This window comes from Electrona antarctica (assembly GCF_951216825.1).
Source record: "Electrona antarctica genome assembly, chromosome: 1".
NCBI lineage: Eukaryota > Metazoa > Chordata > Actinopteri > Myctophiformes > Myctophidae > Electrona > Electrona antarctica.
The window spans coordinates 1,325,552-1,338,949 of record NC_136806.1 but is presented as its reverse complement, the minus strand read 5'-3'; positions in this window follow the sequence as shown (position 1 = coordinate 1,338,949).

Genomic DNA, 13,398 nt, shown 5'->3' with positions numbered 1-13,398 from the left:
CCACTGCACCCAGACAGCCTCCTATACGATGCACTGCACCCAGACAGCCTCCTATACGATGCACTGCACCCAGACAGCCTCCTATACGATGCACTGCACCCAGACAGTATGCACTGCACCCAGACAGCTTCCTATACGATGCACTGCACCCAGACAGCTTCCTATACGATCCACTGCACCCAGACAGCCTCCTATACGATGCACTGCACCCAGACAGCCTCCTATACGATCCACTGCACCCAGACAGCCTCCTATACGATGCACTGCACCCAGACAGCACTGCACCCAGACAGCTTCCTATACGATGCACTGCACCCAGACAGCACTGCACCCAGACGTCTCTCTCCAGCTTCTTGTTTGTTGAGTGACGGAGACGGCCAGAATAATCAAATAGAATCCGTTTGTTTTTGTTTTTTTGAATGGCAGCTAGTAGCTTCGGTCATCCAGGGCTTCCACAGACACTCTGATCGTGTTCCAATCCCAACAGCTGCAGAATGTCAAGCTAATTATTTTTATTTTCGCCGACTGGGCTACACCTGGTCATCTACACATGCTCTTCTACACCTGGTCTTCAACACCTGCTCTTCTACACCTGGTCTTCAACACCTGCATGCAGGTTTTCGACCGGGTTCCTCCTAAATGGTAAATGGTGCATTTATATAGCGCCTTTATCCAAGGCGCTTCACATAGATTGTGCATTACATTCACCTATTCATACAACGATGACGGCTGAAACCATGCAAGGCACCAACCAGCACATCAGGAGCAATTAGGGGTTCAGTGTCTTGCTCAAGGACACTTCGACACTAACTCTGGGGGAGCCCACAGGGTTCGAACTGGCAACCTTGCGGTTACCATCCGGCCACTCTACCGCTGAGCCACCGCCTGTGGATAAAGTACGGCCTGGTTTATGCTCCGTGGTAGAGCGAAGAGGGCCGATCCGCGTTTTTGCGCTCGTAGAGCGGCCTCGTCATGGCGAGCAATCGGGTGGGGGGGAGGGGGGTGTGGCTGGTTAAACGAGGCCCGGGCGGGCGTACGGGCTTCCTCTTCAGAGCGTTTAAGGTTTCCCTCCCTTGATGTATGATCGCAGATCGGAAAGGGATCAGGGGTTTTGGAACGTTTAGGGAAGGAGGGATGACGCGTCCGACCTTTTGTTTAGAGTAGACGATTTGAAACGAAAAAAACAAAGTTAGTTAACGGGAGGATAAGTTGCTGCTGCTGTTAAATAAATGGTGCTACAAACGACCCTAACTGGTCAGAAACGGACAGTGCTAACGAGCCTCAGCGCTTTGAACTGGTCAGCATCTCCTCTCTGCCAGACGCCTGACCGGACGGTCGCTACGTTTACGTGTAGCGACAGACGGACAGGGGGGGCAGGCGGGGCCTCTTCCTCCTCCTCCTCTTCCTCCAACACACAGTTGATCTAATAAGTGGCTGTCCTGGTTTAACACTGCAGTTGTGTGTGTGTGTGTGTGTGTGTGCGCGCGTATGTGTGTGTTTCCTTTCCGACTTGAACGGTCGCAGTCCCGCGAGGCATTGACAGCGCGGAGGAGGAGGAGCCTGGGAGGAGGAGGAGCCTGGGAGGAGCTGTCTGTAATTAGTGGGTCTCCGTTTCGCCGGAGACTCGCGTCTATGGTGCTTTTTTTTAAGGTGCAACTCCCTACTGAGACACTCACCGAGGAACAAACTGTAATATCCGCTGGTTGTCGTACGCTAGGCTAGCCTGGTACAGCAGCACGCTAACCGAAAACCTACCCGGGCTGTGATTGGCCAGTCGCCACTTTGAGTGGCAGGCGGGGGAACGCTCTCGCCCAGAACATGATTTACTATTCTGTCCTTTATCGGGTCGCAAACTGGAACGGCTCTGAGTCGGCTAAGCGAACTTCGCAGCGCTCAAGTGCGCTTGAGATGGCGGGCCTCCGCCGCGGTCATGTTCATATAGTAGGCTAATATATTTAGGGCTCCATTTTCGTCACCGCTAAACCCCTTATCCCTAAACTTCTTTGCCATTTTTACTATTTTGCTAAACATTTTTGAATAGTTAAAATGGCCAGTCTACAAGCTCACAACGTGTCAATGTAGATTGGCTATAGTTGAACTATTCAAAAATGTTTTTCAAAATGGCAAAGAAGTTTAGGGCTAAGGGGTTTAGGGCTAAGGGGTTTAGCGCTAAGGGGTTTATTGGTGACAAATGGAGCCCTTAAAGTCTAAAAGTAGTTTGAGGCGGGAGGCCGATGGGCCGAGAGGCACTGCCGCGTTGGCCACAGAAGCGGGGGCGTGGTTATAAGCACAACCCGGGTGGAATTTGGAATGCCGCGGTGCAGCACGGCACAAGCGGTCATATCTGCTAGTTGTCGTATGCTAGGCTAGCCCGGCGCGGCAGAGCCTAGATACCTCAACCCCCCCCCCTTCCGAAACCTTCCACAGTGCACTTCCTCAGCCTCGTTGCTGCCCTCCTGTGGGACGGTTGATGTACTACGTAGTACGTACGGCGGGCTGGGCCGTACGTGTCACGTTTAAAAACTGGCAATCCCACCCCTGTCGCTGGGGTCAGGTGTGTGCGTGCGTGCGTGCGTGCGTAGGTGTGTGTGTGTGGGTGTGTGTGCGCGTGAGATGTTTCTAATGTCGCTCAGAGTCTGCATCGAGGTCGATTCTTCTAAAGCCATCCGGCTAACTGTCCCGAGTTTTGTTTATTTAAATTTAATGTTTTTTTTTTTATTCAAAGAAATGAATGGTTGTCGAACATGCCATGGTGATTGGTGGATCTATAAAGATCACGACGACGCCCAAACCTCTGGCCAATCGGAGACCGTTGCACAGCGACGACACCCAAACCTCTGGCCAATCAGAGTGAGACCGTTTTTAGGGTAATGTACAGTAGATTAGTTGTTTAAAAAAACATGTAAAAAAAACATTAAAAAAAAAGAAAAACATAAAAAAAAAAAAGGTACAGATATCCCCCCCCCCCATTCCCTCTGAAGGGGTTTGAAAACAGGGTTCCTTGAGGCATGCTAGCCAGTGACCTCTGGTGACCTCTGACATTTATTTTAATTTTTTCACGACAAAGCGGGGGTGCGAAACGGTCAGCGCCAATTCTGGCTCCCGCTTGTGTTTTGTTTTTAATTGTTTTGCTTTGATTCTTTTTGTATGCGGAACCAAAATGAAAAACGTCAGCAAAGGTTTAAAGGTTTCAGGCATTTGACCTGCGTGTGTGTAAATACCCCCTGAATACAATCATTTGGGATCGCGTTTTTCAACAAAAAATAAATTAAAAAATAAATTAAAAGTTTAAAAAGGACTTAATTGAAGATAAGTGTAGTTTTTAAGAACATGTATCATTCTTTGTAAGTTAACCATCTGCATGTCTTGGAGCCGCCAGGCGTTAGATCATCATTTTTAAGAGGAAAGAAGGAAAGACGAAAAGAGAAAAAATATACAAAAAAATAAATACACTTTTTACACATTTTATTTTTACAATTTTATTTGCGTACCTAAATATCCCAGACAATAATGTGACCCTTTTTTTATTACTTCAAATTTATTTTATTTTATTTCTTTTTTTTAATTTTCTTTATTTCCTGTGTACAACATATAAGCAATTTATAACAAAATGAGAAAAAAAAATTATTGAAGAAATTTTAAAATTGAAATATATTTTATTTGAAAGTTTATGGACCTTTTAACCGTGAGCCGGGAAAACATTGTATAATGCTATAATTTCAGCTGACTTGACGGTTATGAGATATGTATCAAGAGTTTTATTTTTTATGCTTCTTTAATAAAATCTTGTTCTTTTGTTTTTGTTTTTTGTTTCATTTTTTTACTGTAAAACAATAATTCACTTGTCTGTCTTTATTTCTGGCCAATTTGGAACATACCTTCTTTTTTGAGTATTGCAACCACTCTTAGACAGCTATGTGGGTCCCTTGGTCTGTCCCTGGGTCTGTCCGCTGGCTCTGCCCCTGGGTCTGTCCCTGGGTCTGCCCCTGTGTCCCTTGGTCTGCCCCTGGGTCCTTTGGTCTGTCCCTGGGTCCCTTTGTCTGTCCCTGGGTCTGCCCCTGGGTCCCTTGGTCTGTCCCTGGGTCTCTTGGTCTGTCCCTGGGTCTGCCCCTGGGTCCCTTGGTCTGTCCCTGGGTCTGTCCCTGTGTCCCTTGGTCTGTCCCTGGGTCCCTGGGTCTGTCCCTGGGTCCCTGGGTCTGCCCCTGGGTCCCTTGGTCTGTCCCTGGGTCCCTTGGTCTGTCCCTGGGTCTGTCCCTGGGTCCCTTGGTCTGTCCCTGGGTCCCTTCGTCTGTCCCTGGGTCTGCCCCTGGGTCCCTTCGTCTGTCCCTGGGTCTGTCCCTGGGTCCCTTGGTCTGTCCCTGGGTCCCTTGGTCTGTCCCTGGGTCCCTGGGTCTGTCCCTGGGTACCTTGGTCTGTCCCTTGGTCTGTCCCTGTGTCCCTTGGTCTGTCCCTGGGTCTGCCCCTGGGTCCCTTGGTCTGTCCCTGGGTCTGCCCCTGTGTCCCTTGGTCTGCCCCTGGGTCCTTTGGTCTGTCCCTGGGTCCCTTTGTCTGTCCCTGGGTCTGCCCCTGGGTCCCTTGGTCTGTCCCTGGGTCCCTTGGTCTGTCCCTGGGTCTGCCCCTGGGTCCCTTGGTCTGTCCCTGGGTCTGTCCCTGTGTCCCTTGGTCTGCCCCTGGGTCTGCCCCTGGGTCCCTTGGTCTGTCCCTGGGTCCCTTGGTCTGTCCCTGGGTCTGTCCCTGGGTCCCTTGGTCTGTCCCTGGGTCCCTTCGTCTGTCCCTGGGTCTGCCCCTGGGTCCCTTCGTCTGTCCCTGGGTCTGCCCCTGGGTCCCTTGGTCTGTCCCTTGGTCTGCCCCTGGGTCCCTTGGTCTGTCCCTGGGTCCCTGGGTCTGTCCCTGGGTCCCTTGGTCTGTCCCTGTGTCCCTTGGTCTGTCCCTGGGTCTGCCCCTGTGTCCCTTGGTCTGTCCCTGGATCTGCCCCTGGGTCCTTTGGTCTGTCCCTGGGTCCCTTTGTCTGTCCCTGGGTCTGCCCCTGGGTCCCTTGGTCTGTCCCTGGGTCCCTTGGTCTGTCCCTGGGTCTGCCCCTGTGTCCCTTGGTCTGTCCCTGGGTCTGTCCCTGGGTCCCTTGGTCTGTCCCTGGGTCCCTTGGTCTGTCCCTGGGTCTGTCCTTGGGTCCCTTGGTCTGCCCTTGTGTCCCTTGGTCTGCCCCTGGGTCCCTTGGTCTGTCCCTGGGTCCCTTGGTCTGTCCCTGGGTCTGTCCGAGCACGAAAATAGCTTTTGTTCACCACCAAGTGTCACTGTTGCACAGCCTAACACAGACACACACAGGCCAGGGAGAAGGGCTAGTACAGTATAGCACAGTACAGCACCACTCATTTCAGACGTGTCTGATTTTTCTTCTTTATTACAATCGACCACATGGTGGCGGTATAGAGCATCACAGTCTCGGCCCCTTTCAGAACGACGAGGGCACCAGGATATAATTCCCCTTTAATTTTCCCCACAGACATTTCAAAAAGTTAACATTTATTTAAAGACCTTTAAAAGCCTCGGACAAAGCCAACAGCAGGCCTTTCTCGGCCCCACCTCTCTCCCATCGTTTATATTGTGTTTTAGTTTCCAAGATGGCCGCAGCACCAGGAGGGGGTGGCCTTACTGGGCCACCCCATTCCACCCGTATCTCCGTATTGAATCGGCGAAATCATCCGTTATCAGCACCTTTGAATGTGGCCAGTATGGCCATACTGGCATACTCACTGTTTCAGTATGTCATTATCATCTATTGTGACGGGTGATAATGTCACTGATGTCCTGACGGAGGCGCGCCGTGACTGATGGCCTTGAGCCACGTGAGGCACCGCCGAGCGAGGCGCCGTGCCGAGCGTTGCGACGGCCACCAGACCCGACTCAGCGCCGTCCGAGTTACGTCCCGATAGGCAGAGAATAGTATATATTAGTAGCCCCTAGTTTCCATGCGCCGACAATAGAGTTGGAAATGACACGTTCAGCCAAGGGTGAGTATGCCAGTATGGCCATACTGGCCCTATTCAAAGGTGCTGATAACGGATGATTTTGCCGATTCAATGCAGAGAGAACGGTCGAATCCGCTGACTAGGCTGCGTTCACACATTCAAGGTATGGTTTGACCAAACATTTTGGTTGATTGGGGGGGAGGGGGGACATAACACATCCATCAAAGCCGTGTTCAGACACAAGTCAGGTGTCAGACACAAGGCCAGTGTCTTGAACGCAGCCCAGTAAGGGCATATGTCGACCCGGCCCGCTCACCTCCGCCCCACCCCCTCCTGGTGCTGCGTCCCCGGACCCCACCTTGGGAACCACTGGCCTAGGAAATCAACATATAGAATGTCGGAACAGGTCAGCTCCATATATGGAGATTTGAGGTTGCTGGCTGGCTCCATAGATCTAGGTGATGATCCAGTCTTCTCCATGTATGGTCATCCAGGGTTAGATGAGGTCAGTGTCGTGATCTTCATATATGGAGATGGCCATAATATCACCGGTGGTGTGACGTTTGTTTCAAGTTATAAAAACATTTGTCTTAAGTTGTAAAAACAAATGAAACAATTGCAACAATTCACTGGAGAGTGTTACTTATTAGCCCTTAGAAAAGGTCATAATATTAGGCTACATTACTTAGTTGGAATCAAGAGTAATATTACATATTTATGTTTGCGCCCCACACAGGGACCCCCACACAGGGACCCCAGCACAGGGACCCCCACACAGGGACCCCCGCACAGGGACCCCCGCACAGGGACCCCCACACAGGGACCCCCGCACAGGGACCCCCGCACAGGGACCCCCACACAGGGACCCCCGCACAGGGACCCCCGCACAGGGACCCCCACACAGGGACCCCCGCACAGGGACCCCCGCACAGGGACCCCCGCACAGGGACCCCCACACAGGGACCCCCGCACAGGGACCCCCGCACAGGGACCCCCACACAGGGACCCCCACACAGGGATGTACAAAACCACAATCTGTTTAGTCACCAATCACCCTAAAAGGCTATCAAATAAAGCAGTAAATAAGTAATCTGTAATATGTGCTATTTTTTACAAAATAAATAGTAATAATAGAGTGTGTGTGTTGATTGTTTGATTGAAGTTTGCAGAATTACAGTACATTTCAAGTACAACTTAATGCAAAAACTGTCAACATGTGAGTGGACGACAACATAAAGTATTACACTTGTTTACAATAGGGTTCACGATTTTCAATTCATCATAACATTTAGAGACGTACAAATATAGGCCTATACGTGTACTTATCCAAAAAACAGGAATTCATCATAAAGGAGGTAAAAAGGGAGAAAACGCATATAGGCGTAGCCTACAGTGAGGGAAAAGGGGTGGGGGGGGGATTCAGAATTTACGGGGCCAGTTTCAAATTGCATCCGTCCGTATAGGTGACCTTTGAGAGCGGTTTTGAAGGAGTCAAGTGATTAACATGTCTTAATGACTGTTGGTAGGGTGTGCCCGTGCCTGCGTGCAAGTGCTTGCTATGGACGGACTGCAAACCTGATTTTCGGCCGCCATCTAGTGTCCATCAGCAGACACTGCAGTGTTATGGTCCGCATATAATGAATTGTTTTGATTGTTTTTATTTAAAGTCCATAGCCTATAGTTCAATCCATTAAGTGGTTAGATGTCAATTGTAAAGTTTGCCTCGTGACATGGATTGTATGTCGGCCTGCCTGCTTGCTTGCCTACTTGTCTGCGTGCTTGCCTGTCTCGCCTGCCTGCCTGCCTGCCTGCCTGCCTGCCTGCCTGCCTGTGTCGTCCTGCCTGCCTGCCTGTGTCGTCCTGCCTGCCTGCCTGCCTGCCTGCCTGCCTGCCTGCCTGCCTGCCTGCCTGTCTCGTCCTGCCTGCCTGCCTGCAACTTGAATGAGTAAACACTTATTTCACAAACTTTGCACACACTCCCTGGATGCCAACGAGGAACCTCTGCCCCAAATATTCCACAACGGCCTGTTTAAGCGCCACCATGAGGCAGATTTTGGCAAAACACAATTATCCTTCGTACACATTTTATCCATACATCACACAATTCGGTATACACTATCTCCATGTGATCAACACGGATCTGCACCATTTCCCATCTTCCATCCTGATTGGCTAAGATTGGCTTCCAATGATGACTCACTAGCCTCGCGTTGCGATTCTAATATACCACTGCGCTGAGGGGCATATGCATATGCAATAGGGGCGGGTGAAGTGTGGCTGCCAGGCTATGGTTAACTTGGTGAAGTGTGGCTGCGCCAGGCTATGGTTAACTTGGTGAAGTGTGGCTGCGCCAGGCTATGGTTAACTTGGTGAAGTGTGGCTGCGCCAGGCTATGGTTAACTTGGTGAAGTGTGGCTGCGCCAGGCTATGGTTAACTTGGTGAAGTGTGGCTGCGCCAGGCTATGGTTAACTTGGTGAAGTGTGGCTGCGCCAGGCTATGGTTAACTTGGTGAAGTGTGGCTGCGCCAGGCTATGGTTAACTTGGTGAAGTGTGGCTGCGCCAGGCTATGGTTAACTTGGTGAAGTGTGGCTGCGCCAGGCTATGGTTAACTTGGTGAAGTGTGGCTGCGCCAGGCTATGGTTAACTTGGTGAAGTGTGGCTGCGCCAGGCTATGGTTAACTTGGTGAAGTGTGGCTGCGCCAGGCTATGGTTAACTTGGTGAAGTGTGGCTGCGCCAGGCTATGGTTAACTTGGTGAAGTGTGGCTGCGCCAGGCTATGGTTAACTTGGTGAAGTGTGGCTGCGCCAGGCTATGGTTAACTTGGTGAAGTGTGGCTGCGCCAGGCTATGGTTAACTTGGTGAAGTGTGGCTGCGCCAGGCTAGGGTTAACTTGGTGAAGTGTGGCTGCGCCAGGCTAGGGTTAACTTGGTGAAGTGTGGCTGCGCCAGGCTATGGTTAACTTGGTGAAGTGTGGCTGCGCCAGGCTATGGTTAACTTGGTGAAGTGTGGCTGCGCCAGGCTATGGTTAACTTGGTGAAGTGTGGCTGCGCCAGGCTATGGTTAACTTGGTGAAGTGTGGCTGCGCCAGGCTATGGTTAACTTGGTGAAGTGTGGCTGCGCCAGGCTAGGGTTAACTTGGTGAAGTGTGGCTGCGCCAGGCTATGGTTAACTTGGTGAAGTGTGGCTGCGCCAGGCTATGGTTAACTTGGTGAAGTGTGGCTGCGCCAGGCTATGGTTAACTTGGTGAAGTGTGGCTGCGCCAGGCTATGGTTAACTTGGTGAAGTGTGGCTGCGCCAGGCTATGGTTCACTTGGTGAAGTGTGGCTGCGCCAGGCTATGGTTAACTTGGTGAAGTGTGGCTGCGCCAGGCTATGGTTAACTTGGTGAAGTGTGGCTGCGCCAGGCTATGGTTAACTTGGTGAAGTGTGGCTGCGCCAGGCTATGGTTAACTTGCATTAGAATTACATTCATTTATTGTATTTGCAAAGATCTGCTATTTTTCAATAGCAGATCTACAAGTTCATAGACACAGAGTGCCGTCCTATGGGCTTGTATGTCTGCTATTTTTTGAAAGGGTCATTTGTAGTACGGGCCTCAGGTCTTAATGGGTTAATTATCTAAGCATAATGTGTTGCCAAGCTGTGTCTCCCGACCCTCGGTCCACTGCTTCTTCTGATTGGTGACAGCAAGCGATGACATCACATGACCTCTGGGCTGGTCACTCACCAGGTCAGAGGTCATGACCTCTTGGCTGGTCACCAGGTCATCAAATGTCTTGCAGCGAGCGTCTAGATTTAAAGTTAAGCACAATATGGTCATCTGATATACAGACACCATGGATGTACGTATGAGAGAAACCCTGTGGTTGTACAGACACCATGGATGCACGTATGAGAGAAACCCTGTGGTTGTACAGACGCCATGGATGTACGTATGAGAGAAACCCTGTGGTTGTACAGACGCCATGGATGTACGTATGAGAGAAACCCTGTGGTTGTACAGACGCCATGGATCTACGTATGAGAGAAACCCTGTGGTTGTACAGACACCATGGATGTACGTATGAGAGAAACCCTGTGGTTGTACAGACACCATGGATGTACGTATGAGACGTGCTCCTCCTGTATCTTAACTTAAGACCTGGAGGCGTGGTCAATGCTCTTTGGACACTCGGCCAAATGGCATTGATCATGCCTCCAGGTCTTAAGTTAAGTAATAAGACCTGGTACTTAAGACACGCAAAATACAGCCCAGATCTGCCAGAGGAACCCTCCGGGCACAACGCGCTGCCAGACATCGTCAGGAGTTACATGAAGTGTGCCTTTTGTTTGTTTGTCATTAAACTGGTGTTTTGAAGGATTCAGTAGTGGTTTTACAACCAGTGGTCCTTGAGGGGGTTCCAGGTGGTCCCCAGCTCAATGATGGAGAGCTGCTAACCAAATGGACCCTTGTAGAATAGAGCATTTTGGACCCTAACGGATCCTTTTGTTATCTTGATCAATATTTGCCTGTGGTCTCTCTGGTACCACATTATTACAGCATGGAATTGTGGACAAAATCTCATCCAACAACATCAAAATTTAAGTTTTGGGTCTAAAGCCCAAAACCACACCAAAGGGTCGGGTTGAGACAAAACTGTTTTTAAAGGTAGACCACACCAATGCAACTCATTGCGTTGAGAAACTGTGATATTAAAAAACAGTTGTACAAAAGTACAACTACAGTACTACAGTGTGTGTGTGTGTGTGTGTGTGTGTGTGTGTGTGTGTGTGTGTGTGTGTGTGTGTGTGTGTGTGTGTGTGTGTGTGTGTGTGTGTGTGTGTGTGTGTGTGTGTGTGTGTGTGTGTGTGTGTGTGCGTGCGAGCGATAAAGTAAGTTACTATATTATTACTATATTATACTTATTTGTATATTTGTACTTCGTCGGCCTGATGCGTGCGTGTCGTACAGGGCGGTGTCACGCACCAAAAATAACAGATCTTCAAGCTCACAGCTTGTTGACGGGCCATACGACGCAGTATAGGCTACACGTGGAGACAACAGAGGACTCTAATAAAGGTCCTCAAAGTACAAAGTACTTTTTCACTGCCTCTCGTGTAGATTCAGGAAAGATCCAAGATGGCGGAAAGATTCTGAGACAGTGGCTTAAATCACCTTTTTTATTGAAAGCTACGGACCTCCGGGTTTCAAAGCGTATATGAACCAACAGGTGGCGCTCAGGGCCATTCGGGGCGAGTTATCTTAAACTCTCGTAGATTGAAAATGTCAGAATCAATAAATACATCCACGAGGGTCTAAATCTTAGGCTATGGCAGATTGGCAGGATGATGGAAAGGTCTAAGGTCTAAGGTCTTAGGCTATGGCAGATTGGCAGGATGATGGAAAGGTCTAAGGTCTTAGGCTATGGCAGATTGGCAGGATGATGGAAAGGTCTAAGGTCTAAGGTCTTAGGCTATGGCAGATTGGCAGGATGATGGAAAGGTCTAAGGTCTTAGGCTATGGCAGATTGGCAGGATGATGGAAAGGTCTAAGGTCTTAGGCTATGGCAGATTGGCAGGATGATGGAAAGGTCTAAGGTCTTAGGCTATGGCAGATTGGCAGGATGATGGAAAGGTCTAAGGTCTTAGGCTATGGCAGATTGGCAGGATGATGGAAAGGTCTAAGGTCTTAGGCTATGGCAGATTGGCAGGATGATGGAAAGGTCTAAGGTCTTAGGCTATGGCAGATTGGCAGGATGATGGAAAGGTCTAAGGTCTTAGGCTATGGCAGATTGGCAGGATGATGGAAAGGTCTAAGGTCTAAGGTCTTAGGCTATGGCAGATTGGCAGGATGATGGAAAGGTCTAAGGTCTAAAGTCTTAGGCTATGGCAGATTGGCAGGATGATGGAAAGGTCTAAAGTCTAAGGTCTTAGGCTATGGCAGATTGGCAGGATGATGGAAAGGTCTAAGGTCTAAAGTCTTAGGCTATGGCAGATTGGCAGGATGATGGAAAGGTCTAAGGTCTTAGGCTATGGCAGATTGGCAGGATGATGGAAAGGTCTAAGGTCTTAGGCTATGGCAGATTGGCAGGATGATGGAAAGGTCTAAGGTCTTAGGCTATGGCAGATTGGCAGGATGATGGAAAGGTCTAAGGTCTTAGGCTATGGCAGATTGGCAGGATGATGGAAAGGTCTAAGGTCTTAGGCTATGGCAGATTGGCAGGATGATGGAAAGGTCTAAGGTCTTAGGCTATGGCAGATTGGCAGGATGATGGAAAGGTCTAAGGTCTAAGGTCTTAGGCTATGGCAGATTGGCAGGATGATGGAAAGGTCTAAGGTCTTAGGTCTTAGGCTATGGCAGATTGGCAGGATGATGGAAAGGTCTAAGGTCTTAGGCTATGGCAGATTGGCAGGATGATGGAAAGGTCTAAGGTCTTAGGCTATGGCAGATTGGCAGGATGATGGAAAGGTCTAAGGTCTAAGGTCTTAGGCTATGGCAGATTGGCAGGATGATGGAAAGGTCTAAGGTCTAAGGTCTTAGGCTATGGCAGATTGGCAGGATGATGGAAAGGTCTAAGGTCTTAGGCTATGGCAGATTGGCAGGATGATGGAAAGGTCTAAGGTCTTAGGCTATGGCAGATTGGCAGGATGATGGAAAGGTCTAAGGTCTTAGGCTATGGCAGATTGGCAGGATGATGGAAAGGTCTAAGGTCTTAGGCTATGGCAGATTGGCAGGATGATGGAAAGGTCTAAGGTCTTAGGCTATGGCAGATTGGCAGGATGATGGAAAGGTCTAAGGTCTTAGGCTATGGCAGATTGGCAGGATGATGGAAAGGTCTAAGGTCTAAGGTCTTAGGCTATGGCAGATTGGCAGGATGATGGAAAGGTCTAAGGTCTAAGGTCTTAGGCTATGGCAGATTGGCAGGATGATGGAAAGGTCTAAGGTCTAAGGTCTTAGGCTATGGCAGATTGGCAGGATGATGGAAAGGTCTAAAGTCTTAGGCTATGGCAGATTGGCAGGATGATGGAAAGGTCTAAGGTCTTAGGCTATGGCAGATTGGCAGGATGATGGAAAGGTCTAAGGTCTAAGGTCTTAGGCTATGGCAGATTGGCAGGATGATGGAAAGGTCTACGGTCTAAGGTCTTAGGCTATGGCAGATTGGCAGGATGATGGAAAGGTCTACGGTCTAAGGTCTTAGGCTATGGCAGATTGGCAGGATGATGGAAAGGTCTAAGGTCTTAGGCTATGGCAGATTGGCAGGATGATGGAAAGGTCTAAGGTCTTAGGCTATGGCAGATTGGCAGGATGATGGAAAGGTCTAAGGTCTTAGGCTATGGCAGATTGGCAGGATGATGGAAAGGTCTAAGGTCTTAGGCTATGGCAGATTGGCAGGATGATGGAAAGGTCTAAAGTCTAAGGTCTTAGGCTATGGCAGATTGGCAGGATGATGGA